Consider the following 14,196-nt stretch of genomic DNA (forward strand, 5'->3'; position numbering starts at 1 on the left):
CGATCAAACAAATGATAAGCGAAATAAATATGGTGGATGCCCTCTTGGAATTCTCTCTCAGCTTTCCAGATGGTCTACATCAGCATTGATGGAGACCAGATGACTATTGAGATGCAGCAGCCCATGTCTGAGGTGTTCGCTGCAGTCCTGCAGTACAATACGGACTCCATTACACAGCTGCTGGCCTGGTTGTGCTGAGTGGGCATGTATTCTCTCTAGAACCAGGGGAACGCAGCCCGGTAGGGTGACCTTAGTGGGTTACTACATCAACCTGCTCACTCTTTTCACTTTGACTCATTTTTTAATTTTTAATTTCACCTTTATTTAACCAGGTAGGCTAGTTGAGAACAGGTTCTCATCATTTACAACTGCGACCTGGCCAAGATGAAGCAAAGCATTGCAACAAACAAGAACACAGAGTTACACATGGAATAAACTAACACAGTCAATAATACAATAGAAAAAGTCTATATACAATGTGTGCAAATGAGGTAGGATACGGGAGGCGATAAATAGGCCATAGTGGCAAAATAATTACAATATAGCAATTAGACACTGGAGTGATAGATGTGCAAGTGGAAATACGGGGGTGTAAATGAGCAAAATAAATAACAGTATGGGGATGAGGTAGTTGGATGGGCTGTTTACAGATGCGCAGGTGCTGTGATCTGTGAGCTGCTTTGACAGCTGGTGCTTAAAGTTAGTGAGGGAGATATGAGTCTCCAGCTTCAGTGATTTTTGCAGTTTGTTCCAGTCATTGGCAGCAGTGAACTGGAAGGAAAGACAGCCAAAGGAGGACTTGGCTTTGGGGGTGACCAGTGAAATATACCTGCTGGAGTGCGTGCTATGGGTGGGTGCTATGGTGACCAGTGAGCTGAGATAAGGCATGGCTTTAACCTAGGAAAGACTGGTAGATGACCTGGAGCAAGTGGGTTTGGTGACGAATATGAAGCGAGGGCCAGCCAACGAGAGTATACAGGTCGCAGTTGTGGGTAGTATATGGGGCTTTGGTGACAAAACGGATGGCACTGTGATTGACTGCATCTAATTTGCTGAAAAGGGTGTTGGAGGCTATTTTGTAAATTATATCGCCGAAGTCTAGGATCGGTAGGATAGTCAGTTTTACGAGGGGATGTTTGGCAGCATGAGTGAAGGATGCTTTGTTGCAAAATAGGAAGCCGATTCTAGATTTAATTTTGGATTGGAGATGCTTAATGTGAGCCCGGAAGGAGTTTGCAGTCTAACCAGACACCTAGGTATTTATAGTTGTCCACATATTCTAAGTCCGAACCGTCCAGAGTAGTGATGCTAGATGGGCAGGCAGGTGTGGGCAGCGATTGGTTGAAGAGCATGCATTTAAGAGCAGTTGGAGGCCACGGAAGGACAGTTGTATGGCATTGAAGCTCGTCTGGAGGTTAGTTAATACATTGTCCAAAGAAGGGCCAGAGGTATACAGAATGGTATCGTCTGCGTAGAGGTGGATCGGAGAATCACCAGCCGAAAGAGCGACATCATTGATGTATACAGAGAAAAGAGTCAGCCCGAGGATTGAACCCTGTGGCACCCACATAGACTGCCAGAGGTCTGGACAACAGGCCCTCCGATTTGACACACTGAACTCTATCTGAGAAGTAGTTGGTGAACCAGGCGAGGCAGTCATTTGAGAAACCAAGGCTGTTGAGTCTGCCGATAAGAATGTGGTGATTGACCGAGTCGAAAGCCATGGCCAGGTCGATGAATACAGCTGCACAGTATTGTCTCTTATCAATGGCGGGTATGATATCGTTTAGGACCTTGAGCGTGGCTGAAGTGCACCCATGACCAGCTCGGAACCAAGATTGCATAGCGGAGAAGGTATGGTGGGATTCGAAATGGTTGGTGATCTGTTTGTTAACTTGGCTTTCGAAGACTTTAGAAAGGCAGGGCAGGATAGATATGGGTCTATAACAGTTTGGGTCCAAGGTGTCTCCCCCTTTGAAGAGGGGGATGACCTCGGCAGCTTTCCAATCTTTGGGGATCTCAGACGATTTGAAAGAGGTTGAATCGGCTAGTAATAGGGGTTGTGACAATTTCGGCAGGTAATTTTAGAAAGAGAGGGTCCAGATTGTCTAGCCCGGCTAATTTGTAGGGGTCCAGATTTTGCAGTTCTTTCAGAACATCAGCTATCTGGATTTGGGTAAAGGAGAAATGGGGAGGCTTGGGCAAGTTGCTGTGGGGGGTGCAGTGCTGTTGACCGGGGTAGGGGTAGTCAGGTGGAAAGCATGGCCAGCCGTAGAAAAATGCTTATTGAAATTCTCAATTATTGCGGCTTTATCGATGGTGACAGTGTTTCCTTGCCTCAGTGCAGTGGGCAGCTGGGAGGAGGTGCTCTTACTCTCCATGAACTTTAGTGTCCCATAACCTTTTGGAGTTTGTGCTACAGGATGCAAATTTCTGTTTGAAAAAGCTAGCCTTTGCTTTCCTATCTGCCTGTCTCTATATGTTCCTAACTTCCCTGAAAAGTTGCATATCGTGGGGGCTATTCGATGCTAATGCAGTACGCCACAGGATGTTTTTGTGCTTGTCATGGGCAGTCACGTCTTGGGTGAACCAAGGGCTATATCTGTTCCTGGTTCAACATTTTTGAATGGGGCATGCTTATTTAAGGTGGTGAGGAAGGCATTTTTAAAGAATAACCAGGCATCCTTTACTGACGGAATGAGGTCAATATCCTTACAGGATTCCCGGGCCAGGTCGATTAGAAAGGCCTGCTCGCTGAAGTGTTTTAGGGAGCGTTTGACAGTGATGAGGGGTGGTCGGTTGACCGCAGACTCATTACGGAAGCAGGCAATAAGTCAGTGATCGCTGAGATCCTGGTTGAAGACAGCAGGGTGCCCGTGTTTACGGATTTGGGGTTATACCTGGTAGGTTAATTTGATAATTTGTGTGAGATTGAGGGCATCTAGCTTAGATTGCAGAATGGTCGGGGTGTTAAGCATGTCCCAGTTTGTCACCTAACAGCACAATCTCTGAAGATAGATGGAGGGCAATCAATTCACATATGGTGTCCAGGGCATAACTTGGGACAGAAGGTGGTCTATAGCAACGGTGAGAGACTTGTTTCTGGAAAGGTGGATTTAAAAAAAATAGAAGCTCAAATTGTTTTGTTACAGACCTGGATAGTAAGACAGTCTATCTCTGCAGTAGATTGCAACTCCGCCAGTTCTATCTTGTCGGAAAATGTTATAGTTAGGGATGGAAATTTCAGGGTTTTTGGTGGTTTTCCTAAGCAAGGATTCAGACACGGCTAGGACATCCGTGTTGGCAGAGTGTGCTAAGGCAGTGAATAAAACAAACTTAGGGAGGAGGCTTCTAATGTTAACATGCATGAAACCATTCTTCTTCTCTCAGCTCTGATAGCAAGGGCTCACTTCCAACTACAGGGAGTCTTACCCTAATGAAGCAGGGCAGTCCCGTGTGACTCAACGCTGACCTCTTTTGCAAGGAGCACCTGCGCCTAATTTTAAATGTAGACGAACAAAAATATTCAGGAACACAATGAAAAATATTTGACATAATAAAGCTAGATTCCTTCATTTCTCTTGACTCACTGGTGTGCCTAAACAAAGTTCTAATTCCGACGGCTAAATATTTAGGCAAATATGCAAGTAAAATAGTGGCACTGTAGAGCCCTGCACCTGGAACGTCAAAACATTAACGCTGTTGTCCTAGTACTTATTGTCAGGGCAGTGAAGTTGATATAGAAATCAACCCCTGCCTTGGGAGTTAAATGCATGTTAACTTCTCCCAGTTCTAGGTATGAATTGAGGATGAATGTGAACCAGCAGCCTCCCATGGCATCTCCGTACGGCCAGCCCCAGCCTGGCTACGGCCAGCCTAGCTACGCTCCCTTGGGAGGCGGTTACCCCGGCTCCTATGGACCCTACAGCGGCCCCGCTACAGCCTACCAGCCTGGGGCTCCACAAGGTACGTCTGTCCCTCTTTCCCTAACCTTATACCTCTGGTTCGCTTCTTCCCTCTTGCTTCTTCTTCCTGTCTATGTTCTTCCCAAAAGCTAGCTTGCCTTCTGCAAGGTAGAGAGTGTCTCTGTGCCTGTTGCAAAGTTTACTCATTGCCTTTCCTGTGTGTCTCTGTGTGAGAGAGAAAGAAAGGGAACTAAAACCTGTTTGTATGTATTTGATTGGAGCAGTGTGAATGCTTGTATGTGTTCCTCCTCGCCCGTCTTTCAGCATTTCTTTTCCTCCGTACATGGTGTCTTCCTCTTCTTGTTTTTCAGGTTATTCTACCTATGCCAGCTTTCCCTCTAAGGCTGTGCCAGCTAACCCAGTCTCTGACCTGCCCTCTCCTCTTGACTTGGGTAACTGCTTCCTCTTGGCTCCTCCCTCCTACCTACATGCTTCTACAGCCTGCTGGTCATGTGTCTTGAGAGCAATGGTTCTCATGAACCGTTTAAAGTTCCAAATCTAAGATGTAGCTTTTTCACATGACTTTACCTGCAAGATATGCAACATACCAACATATACAGTATACCGCCCAACCTTACCTTAGGATGACTTACTTTACCAACGTATATGGTATACCGCCCAACCTTACCTTAGGATGACTAACTTTACCAACATATACAGTATACTGCCCAACCTTACCTTAGGATGACTAACTTTACCAACGTATACAGTATACCGCCCAACCTTACCTTAGGATGACTAACTTTACCAACGTATATGGTATACTGCCCAACCTTACCTTAGGATGACTAACTTTACCAACGTATACAGTATACTGCCCAACCTTACCTTAGGATGACTAACTTTACCAACGTATACAGTATACCGCCCAACCTTACCTTAGGATGACTAACTTTACCAACGTATATGGTATACTGCCCAACCTTAGGATGACTAACTTTACCAACGTATATGGTATACCGCCCAACCTTACCTTAGGATGACTAACTTTACCAACGTATATGGTATACCGCCCAACCTTACCTTAGGATGACTAACTTTACCAACGTATACAGTATACTGCCCAACCTTACCTTAGGATGACTGACTTTACCAATGTGGGTTTTTTTTTTGGCAGGAAGTAATCCTCCATTTAACATTCTTGCGTTGATGATGTAACATTCATCATAGGTGATGATGTAACTTCAAGAATGCATCCGCTGTGTTTCAAACCTGTGGTCATTGCAGTCAGGTGCCTAACAGCCTCCCTCTCTCTCAGGATCTGCCAGGGGCCCCCCTCCAGTCTCCACCAACCAGGCCTACTCCCAGTATGCCCAGGGAGACATTCAGAATGGGCCCCCACCTATGGATCACTCTATGGCTCAGCCAGCTCACAGGTCAGACAACACACATGAAGAGTATCCAGTAGACAGCGGTTGTGGGTGTGTGTCCAGATGTTTATGTGTGTGTGTTTGTGTGTGCTGAGTTGTTTTTGTGTACGTGTGTCCAGGCCGCCAGTGTGTCAGCCGTATAGCCAAGGTGCTATGAACTTGTCGGGGCCACACCCTTCTTACACCCAGCAGTACGGGGTGCAGCCCTCCATGCAACAGATGACCAATCAGATGTCAGAGATGCAGGTCGGGTCAGGCCCCCTCACCTCTGCTGGGCCGGGATATGGTAAGAAATTATTTCAAATTAATCAATTGACGAATTTCGTGCCGAACTTTGCATCCTACTAAACACAACTCTAGTTACCGATTCTTGCTGAATTTAATGTTCTCTGCTCTTTCACCAGCTCCACCTCCCAGCTCCGAGCCTCCAATCAGTGCTGCCTACTCCGCTGCAGCCCCTCCCTCTTATACACAAGCTCCTCACCCAGTGTCTGGTGCCCCCTCCCAGCCTTCCCGTCCCAGTGAGCCTGCAGCCCCCCAACCTTACTATGATGGCCCTCCTCCCTCTCAACAACAACCCTTCCCCTCCTCCGCGCCCCCTCCCTCCCAACCCTTCCCCTCCTCCTCTCCATACTCGGGCCCTCCCCCTTCCAGCCAACCTCGGGCCCCTGCAGTCTCTCGACAACAGTCCTTCCCACCTGGCCCTCCTCCCCCTGCGCAGCAAACCTTTCCCAACTGTGCTCCTCCTCCAGTCTCCCAGGCCTTGTACTCTGGCCCCCTCCCTCCTCCCAACCTGGCCCTTTCCCACCTACCTTTGCATCCCCTGCCCAGTACCCTGCCGCCCAGCCCCGTCCCAACCCGGGCCCCCTCACTTCCACTCTGGCCCCCTCCCCAATGCCCCATGCCACCCCCTCCATGTCCCAGCAGCAGGCCAACCCCCTTCCCCCGGCCCCATGCAACAGCCTGCTCAGCCTGGCATGCAGGGAGGATACCCAACCCAGCAGAATGGTGAGTCCACCATGGTCAAACCCCTGTACAACTTCTACCAGACCGCTGGTTTGCTTTTGACAACAAAATGTTGTCTTGGTAGGTCCACCATTTTCTAGCCAATAAACCAGAAGAGTTTCTAATAGATGGATAAATATTTTTCTCCCTAGGTGCGTTTGGGCAGCCCAGAGGCCCCCAGCCCGGCTATGCAGGCCCGCAGTATCCTGGGCAACAGAACTACGGCGCAGTCCCTGCCCCCACCCCTGCCCCCACACAGAAGAGACTGGACCCTGACTCCATCCCCAGCCCAGTAAGACACACACACTCTCCCCATCCTGCTAACACACAAACACTTTGTCCTGTGATGTATTAGTGTGTTGGTGATAATGAGGTTAGATATTGTACCGTGTGTGTGTTTTTGTTTAACTATCCTTGTGGCTACCAGCAGGATAGTAAAACAAGGAAAAGTGGGTACATCTTGCCGGGCCCTATGAGTAAAAATGCTATTTTTTTGGGGGGGGGGGTTTCCAGAAAATAGGATTTTGGATGAGAATCAATTCTTTCAAGGATAGCAATACAAAACTGCATGTCTGTCTTAACAGTGTAACCCAGTCCAAGTTGAGCATGTGCTTCAGACTGATGATCTGCTGGCCTTCTCTCTGATCACTGACTAATCTAGAACCAATAATCCCAGTCTGGACAAACAGTCAGGGATTTAATAATCCTGCTACAGAGTTATTTTCATCCTCTTGTCTCTTTGTCCCGTTTCTTTTGGTTTGTTTAATTTGATGATTTGCTGGACAAAACTCTGTTGTGAATGTAAAGCAAGTGTCTGAGCTGCCGGCTGTGCAGAAATTCAGACATAGAATAGACCCAGATGCTATCCCCAGTCCAGTAAGTCTCCTGTTTACCTTGTAACCCCTATGCCCTACCCCGTAAATCATTATCCTCCTGTCTACACCCTAACCCCAATGCCCTACCCCGTAAATCATTATCCTCCTGTCTACACCCTAACCCCAATGCCCTACCCCGTAAATACCCCCTAAATCATTATCCTCCTGTCTACACCCTAACCCCAATGCCCTACCCCGTAAATCATTATCCCCTGTCTACACCCTAACCCCAATGCCCTACCCCTAAATCATTATCCTCCTGTCTACACCCTAACCCCAATGCCCTACCCCGTAAATACCCCGTAAATCATTATCCCCCTGTCTACACCCTAACCCCTATGCCCTACCCCTTAAATCATTATCCTCCTGTCTACACCTAACTACCCCTTAAATCCCTCCTGCCTAATGCCCTACCCCGTAAATACCCCTAAATCATTATCCTCCTGTCTACACCCTAACCCCAATGCCCTACCCCCCGTAAATCATTATCCTCCTGTCTACACCTAATCCCAATGCCCTACCCCTTAAATCATTATCCCCCTGTCTACACCCTAACCCCAATGCCCTACCCCGTAAATAAAATCATTATCCCCCTGTCTATACCCTAACCCCAATGCCCTACCCCGTAAATACCCCGTAAATCATTATCCCCTGTCTACACCCTAATCCCATTCCCTACCCCATAAATCATTATCCCCTGTCTATACCCTAACCCCTATGCCCTACCCCATAAATCATTATCCCCCTGTCTATACCCTAACCCCTATGCCCTACCCCGTAAATCATTATCCCCCTGTCTATACCCTAACCCAATGCCCTACCCCGTAAACCATTATCCTCCTGTCTATACCCTAACCCAATGCCCTACCCCGTAAACCATTATCCTCCTGTCTATACCCTAACCCAAGGCCCTACCCCGTAAACCATTATCCTCCTGTCTACACCTAACCCTATGCCCTACCCCGTAAATCATTATCCTCCTGTCTACACCTAACCCAATGCCCTACCCCGTAAATCATTATCCTCCTGTCTACACCTAACCCTATGCCCTACCCCGTAAATCATTATCCTCCTGTCTATACCCTAACCCCTCTGCTATACCCCTTAACCCATTATCCTCCTGTCTACACCCTAACCCCTATGCCCTACCCCGTAAACCATTATCCTCCTGTCTATACCCTAACCCCTCTGCTATACCCCTTAACCCATTATCTCTGTCTGCACCCTATGCCCTAATCCCTTACCCCAGCCCAGCGATCATCTGTGTCCTCTCCGCTTCACAAACTGCTACACCCGATCCTTTGAACCCTGACCCCGTGATCAGTGTTTCCGCTGCGATCATTTAGCTGTGGCGCTGCGCAACGTCAAAATCATTGCTGCCGCCGTCGAAAAATATGGAACATGAAAAAGTTTTTCTGCTGAAGCATACTTTAAAGATGCTGGAACAGTCCACATTGACCTTTCCTCTGCAAACAAAACGATATCCAATAGAGATCAGATAACCCCTTAGTAGAATATATTATTTGTTCACAGAGTTGGCTTGTGTATTCTATGTGAGATAAATATTCCTCTCGAAGGCGTATTGAAGTGCCATAGGGAGGGAAACATACATTCTGACAAGCAGTCAATGCACAACAATTCTTGCAATCGTGGGAAAAACTGAAGTTTAATTTTAATTTTTTTATTTCACCTTTATTTAACCAGGTAGGCTAGTTGAGAACACATTTATTTAACCAGGTAGGCTAGTTGAGAACAAGTTCTCATTTACAACTGCGCCCTGGCCAAGATAAAGCAAAGCAGTGCGATACAAACAACAGAGTTACACATGGAATAAACAAACATGCAGTCAATAATACAATAAAGTCTATATACAATGTGTGCATCTGAGGTAGGATAAGGGAGGTGAGGCGATAAATAGGCCATAGTTGTGAAATAATTACAGTATGTCAAATTAAACATTGGAGTGATTTATGTGCAGAAGATCAGTGTGCAAGTAGCGGTACTGGGGTGCAAAGGAGCAAAATAAATAACAGTATGGGGATGAGGTAGTTGGATGGGCTATTTACAGATTGGCTATGTACAGGTGCTGTGATCTGTGAGCTGCTCTGACAGCTGGTACTTAAAGTTAGTGAGGGAGATATGAGTCTCCAGTTTTAGTGATTTTTGCAGTTTGTTCCAGTCATTGGCAGCAGAGAACTGGAAGGAAAGGCGGGCCAAAGGAGGATTTGGCTTTGGGGGTGACCAGTGAAATATATCTGCTGGAGCATGTGCTATGGGTGGGTGCTACTATGGTGACCAGTGAACTGAGATAAGGCGGGGCTTTACCCAGCAAAGACTTGTAGAGGACCTGGAGCCAGTGGGTTTGTTGACGGATATGAGGCGAGGGCCAGCCAACGAGAGCATACAGGTCTCAGTGGTGGGTAGTATATGGGGCTTTGGTGACAAAACAGATGGCACTGTGATTGACTGCATCCAATTTGCTGAGTAGAGTGTTGGAGACTATTTTGTAGATGACATCGCCGAAGTCAAGGATCCTTAGATAGTCAGTTTTACTAGGGTATGTGTGGCAGCATGAGTTAAGGATGCTTTGTTGCGAAATAGGAAGCCGATTCTAAATTTAATTTTGGATTGGAGATGCTTATTGTGAGTCTGGAAGGGGAGTTTACAGTCTAACCAGACATTTAGGTATTTGTAATTGTCCAGAGTTGTGATGCTGGATGGGCGGGCAGGTGTGGGCAGCGATCGGTTGAAGAGCATGCATTTAGTTTTACTTGCATTTAAGAGCAGTTGGAAGCCATGAAAGGAGAGTTGTATGGCATTGAAGCTCGTCTGGAGGTTAGGTAACACAGTGTCCAAAGAAGGGCCAGAAGTATACAGAATGGTGTCGTCTGCGTAGAGGTGGATCAGAGAATCACCAGCAGCAAGAGCGACATCTTTGATGTATTCAGAGAAAAGAGTCGGTCCGAGGATTGAACCCTGTGGCACCCCCATAGACTCCCAGAGGTCCGGACAACAGGCCCTCCGATTTGACACTGAACTCTGTCTGAGAAGTAGTTGGTGAACCAGGTGAGGCAGTCATTTGAGAAACCAAGGCTGTTGAGTCTGCCGATAAGAATGTGGTGATTGACCGAGTCGAAAGCCTTGGCCAGGTCGATGAATACAGCTGCACAGTATTTTCTCTTATCGATGGCGGTTATGATATCGTTAAGGACCTTGAGCGTGGCTGAGGTGCACCCATGACCAGCTCTGAAGCCAGATTGCATAGCGGAGAAGGTACGGTGGGATTCGAAATGGTCGGTGATCTGTTTGTTAAATTGGCTTTGGAAGACCTTAGATAGGCAGGGTAGAATAGATCTAGGTCTATAGTAGTTTGGGTCTAGAGTGTCTCCCCCTTTGAAGAGGGGGATGACCGCAGCAGCTTTCCAATCTTTGGGGATCTTAGAAATAGAGGGTCCAGATTGTCTATCCCGGCTGATTTGCCGGGGTCCAGATTTTGCATTTCTTTCAGAATCTTTCAGAATATCAGATATCTGGATTTGGGTGAAGGAGAAATGGGCAGGCTTGGTCAAGTTGCTAATGGTCTTTGTTAAAGAGGGGGATCTTCCCAGCTTTCCAGTCCTACTTTATTTATTTTTAACCTCCTAAATAGCACAAACGGCACCAATTTTAATGCTTGAGTTTGTAGCAGTGGCATGGTGAAGTATGTTACCGCTCCACAACAGGCTGTGACTGCATAGGGGGATACATGTAACACGGGGCAATTGTAAATTGTAAAACCCCACCATATTTTCATCCATTTTGGAGTAGAAATTAGTTTGTTTTTTTAAGTCGCCAGAAGTGAGCTTCTCAGTCCTAGATACCCCCCTTGTTACCTTTTCCTCCCCCACTGCTACAAGTTTTTCCCCAGAGGAAACACTGCCCTGACCCTCTGGAGCCCACCTTTGCCTCTGGGGATAGACCATGCTCACTGTGCTGATACCCCATCCCCCCCACCACCACCACCTCCTCGCATGCCAGCCTGCAGTATCTCACCCACAATTCCTTGCATTGTGCCGTTTGTCCACGATCATTCTACATTTGTGTTACGCCCTCCCTAGTGGTTTTGGTGTGTTGTTCACTGTATTCTACAGTGTTGCTGTGCCATTGTGTTAGTATTATGGGATTTAGGGCTGCACGATATGGGCAAAACATAGTATTGCAATTTGACTTGCTATGTACAGTGCATTCGGAAAGTATTCAGACCCCTTGACTTTTTCCACGTTTTGTTATGTTACAGCCTTATTCTAAAATTGATTTTTTTTTAAAATTAAATCCTCATCAATCTTCACACTACCCCCATAATGACGATGTGAAAACAGGTAAAAATATTTACACTATTCAGACCCTTTGCTATGAGACTTGAAATTCAGTTCAGGTGCCTCCTGTTTCCATTGATCATCCTAGATGTTTATACAACTTGCTTGGAGTTCACCTGTGGTAAATTCAATTGATTGCACAATTGATTGTCTATATAAGGTCCCACAGTTGACAGTGCATGTCAGAGCAAAAACCAAGCCATGAGGTCGAAGGAATTGTCCGTAGAGCTCTGAGACCGGATTGTGGCGCAGCACAGATCTTGCGAAGGGTACTAATTCATGTCTGCAGCATTGAAGGTCCCCAAGAACACAGTGGCCTCCTTCATTCTTAAATGGAAGAAGACTCTTCCTAGTCTGAGCAATCAGGGGAGAAGAGCTTTGGTCAGGGAGGTGACCAAGAATACGATGGTCTCTCTACCGATGTAAATGTGTTATTTCAGTTTTTGCTTTGTCATTATAGGATGGGGGGAAAAACAATTTAATCCATTTTAGAACGAGGCTGTAACGTAACAAAATGTGGGTACTTTCTGTATGCACTGTACATCAAAACACAAACTGTTTGAATCATAGACATATATAATCATTTGTATTAAGAATCTGCATCGTTCTTGTTTGGAACAATCTGACAGCGTCTGCGCAGATGCAAGAGTAGAGGGAGAGCGGCGTTTCAAATTACTGCTTCCGTTGTAGATCTCTTGCGATGTTAATATTGCGATTTTTGACGTAAATTCCGTTAATTACGCAGCCCTATTATGGGATGGCATCACTGTTTTCAAACTTTATTTTCTTACTCTCTCTGCATGCGTTTTCTTCTCTCCTCTATCGTATTGACGTTAGTGTGCCTGTAAAACTGCTGTTCTCTCTGTATTACAGATCCAGGTGATTGAGGACGACCGGGCCAACAAGAGCAGTGAGCCGTTCACCACGGGGGTCAAAGGTCAGACTCCGCCCCTTGTCACCACCAACTTCCAGGTGAAAGACCAGGGCAACGCCAGCCCGCGGTTCGTCCGCTGTACAGCCTACAACATACCCTGCACGGCCGACATGGCCAAACAGTCCCAGGTCCCCCTGGCAGCCGTAATCAAACCTCTAGCCATGTTGCCCCCCGACGAGGTGAGACACACACACACCACACCGCTATCTCCTCTGGTCTTCTCATCACATTCACGCTCTCGTTTTATTGTTGTGTTAACATTTCTCTGAGCTTAACAACCCTGTTGTCTCTCAGACCCGTCCGTACATCGTGGACCATGGGGAGGCTGGTCCAATCCGCTGTAATCGCTGCAAGGCCTACATGTGTCCCTACATGCAGTTCATCGAGGGCGGACGCCGCTTCCAGTGTGGCTTCTGCAGCTGCGTCACAGACGGTGTGTGTGCAGGAAGATATTGTGTTAGTGTGGTATCGTTATTGTATGTTATAACACGGTCTAAGTATATCCATCCATCCACAGTGCCTCCCCACTACTTCCAGCATCTGGACCACACAGGGAAGAGGGTGGACTGCTGCGACCGGCCAGAGCTCTCTCTGGGCAGCTACGAGTTTGTGGCCACCGTCGACTACTGTAAGGTAGGTAACTACTGTGTTTTTCTGAGAGACTGGAGGCCTGTAGCGTTGCTCCATTTGGACCAGAAGATTTTCTCAAAGAGCCAGATGAGAGGACCAAGCTTGGCACAATACCAGAGATTCTCATGATGTAATATGCTCAATATGTCTAGTCTAAATACTAAGTTCTTCTCTCTCTCAGAACAATAAGCTCCCCCAGCCCCCGTCGTTCATCTTCTTCATCGATGTGTCTTACAACGCCGTGAAGAGTGGCATGGTTAACATCGTCTGTCAGGAGCTCAAGACTCTACTGGACTACCTGCCCAGGTACACCCGAACACACACACTGCCTGCCCAGGAACACACACACTGCCTGCCCAGGAACACACACACTGCCTGCCCAGGAACACACACACTGCCTGCCCAGGAACACACACACTGCCTGCCCAGGAACACACACACTGCCTGCCCAGGTAGAGACACACACACACACACACACACACACACACACACACACTGCCTGCCCAGGTAGAGACTCACACACACACACACACACACTGCCTGCCCAGGTAGAGACACACACACACTGCCTGCCCAGGTAGAGACACACACACACACACTGCCTGCCCAGGTAGAGACACACACACACACACTGCCTGCCCAGGTAGAGACACACACACACACACACACATACTGCCTGCCCAGGTAGACACACACACACACACACACTGCCTGCCCAGGTAGAGAGACACACACACACACTGCCTGCCCAGGTAGAGACACACACACTGCCTGCCCAGGTAGACACACACACACTGCCTGCCCAGGTAGACACACACACACTGCCTGCCCAGGTAGACACACACACACTGCCTGCCCAGGTAGACACACACACACTGCCTGCCCAGGTAGACACACACACACTGCCTGCCCAGGTAGACACACACACACACACACACCACACACACTGCCTGCCCAGGTAGACACACACACACACACACACACACACTGCCTGCCCAGGTAGACACACACACACACACACACTGCCTGCCCAGGTAGACACACACACACACACGTACACCA

General features: G+C 47.6%; 1 pseudogene; it reads left to right on the plus strand.

The window, feature by feature from the left end:
- Positions 1-14,196, plus strand: part of LOC115121580 (protein transport protein Sec24C-like) — a 29,194-nt pseudogene that overhangs the window by 2,464 nt on the left and 12,534 nt on the right.

Source organism: Oncorhynchus nerka, linkage group LG23, assembly GCF_034236695.1.
Source record: "Oncorhynchus nerka isolate Pitt River linkage group LG23, Oner_Uvic_2.0, whole genome shotgun sequence".
Taxonomy (NCBI): domain Eukaryota; kingdom Metazoa; phylum Chordata; class Actinopteri; order Salmoniformes; family Salmonidae; genus Oncorhynchus; species Oncorhynchus nerka.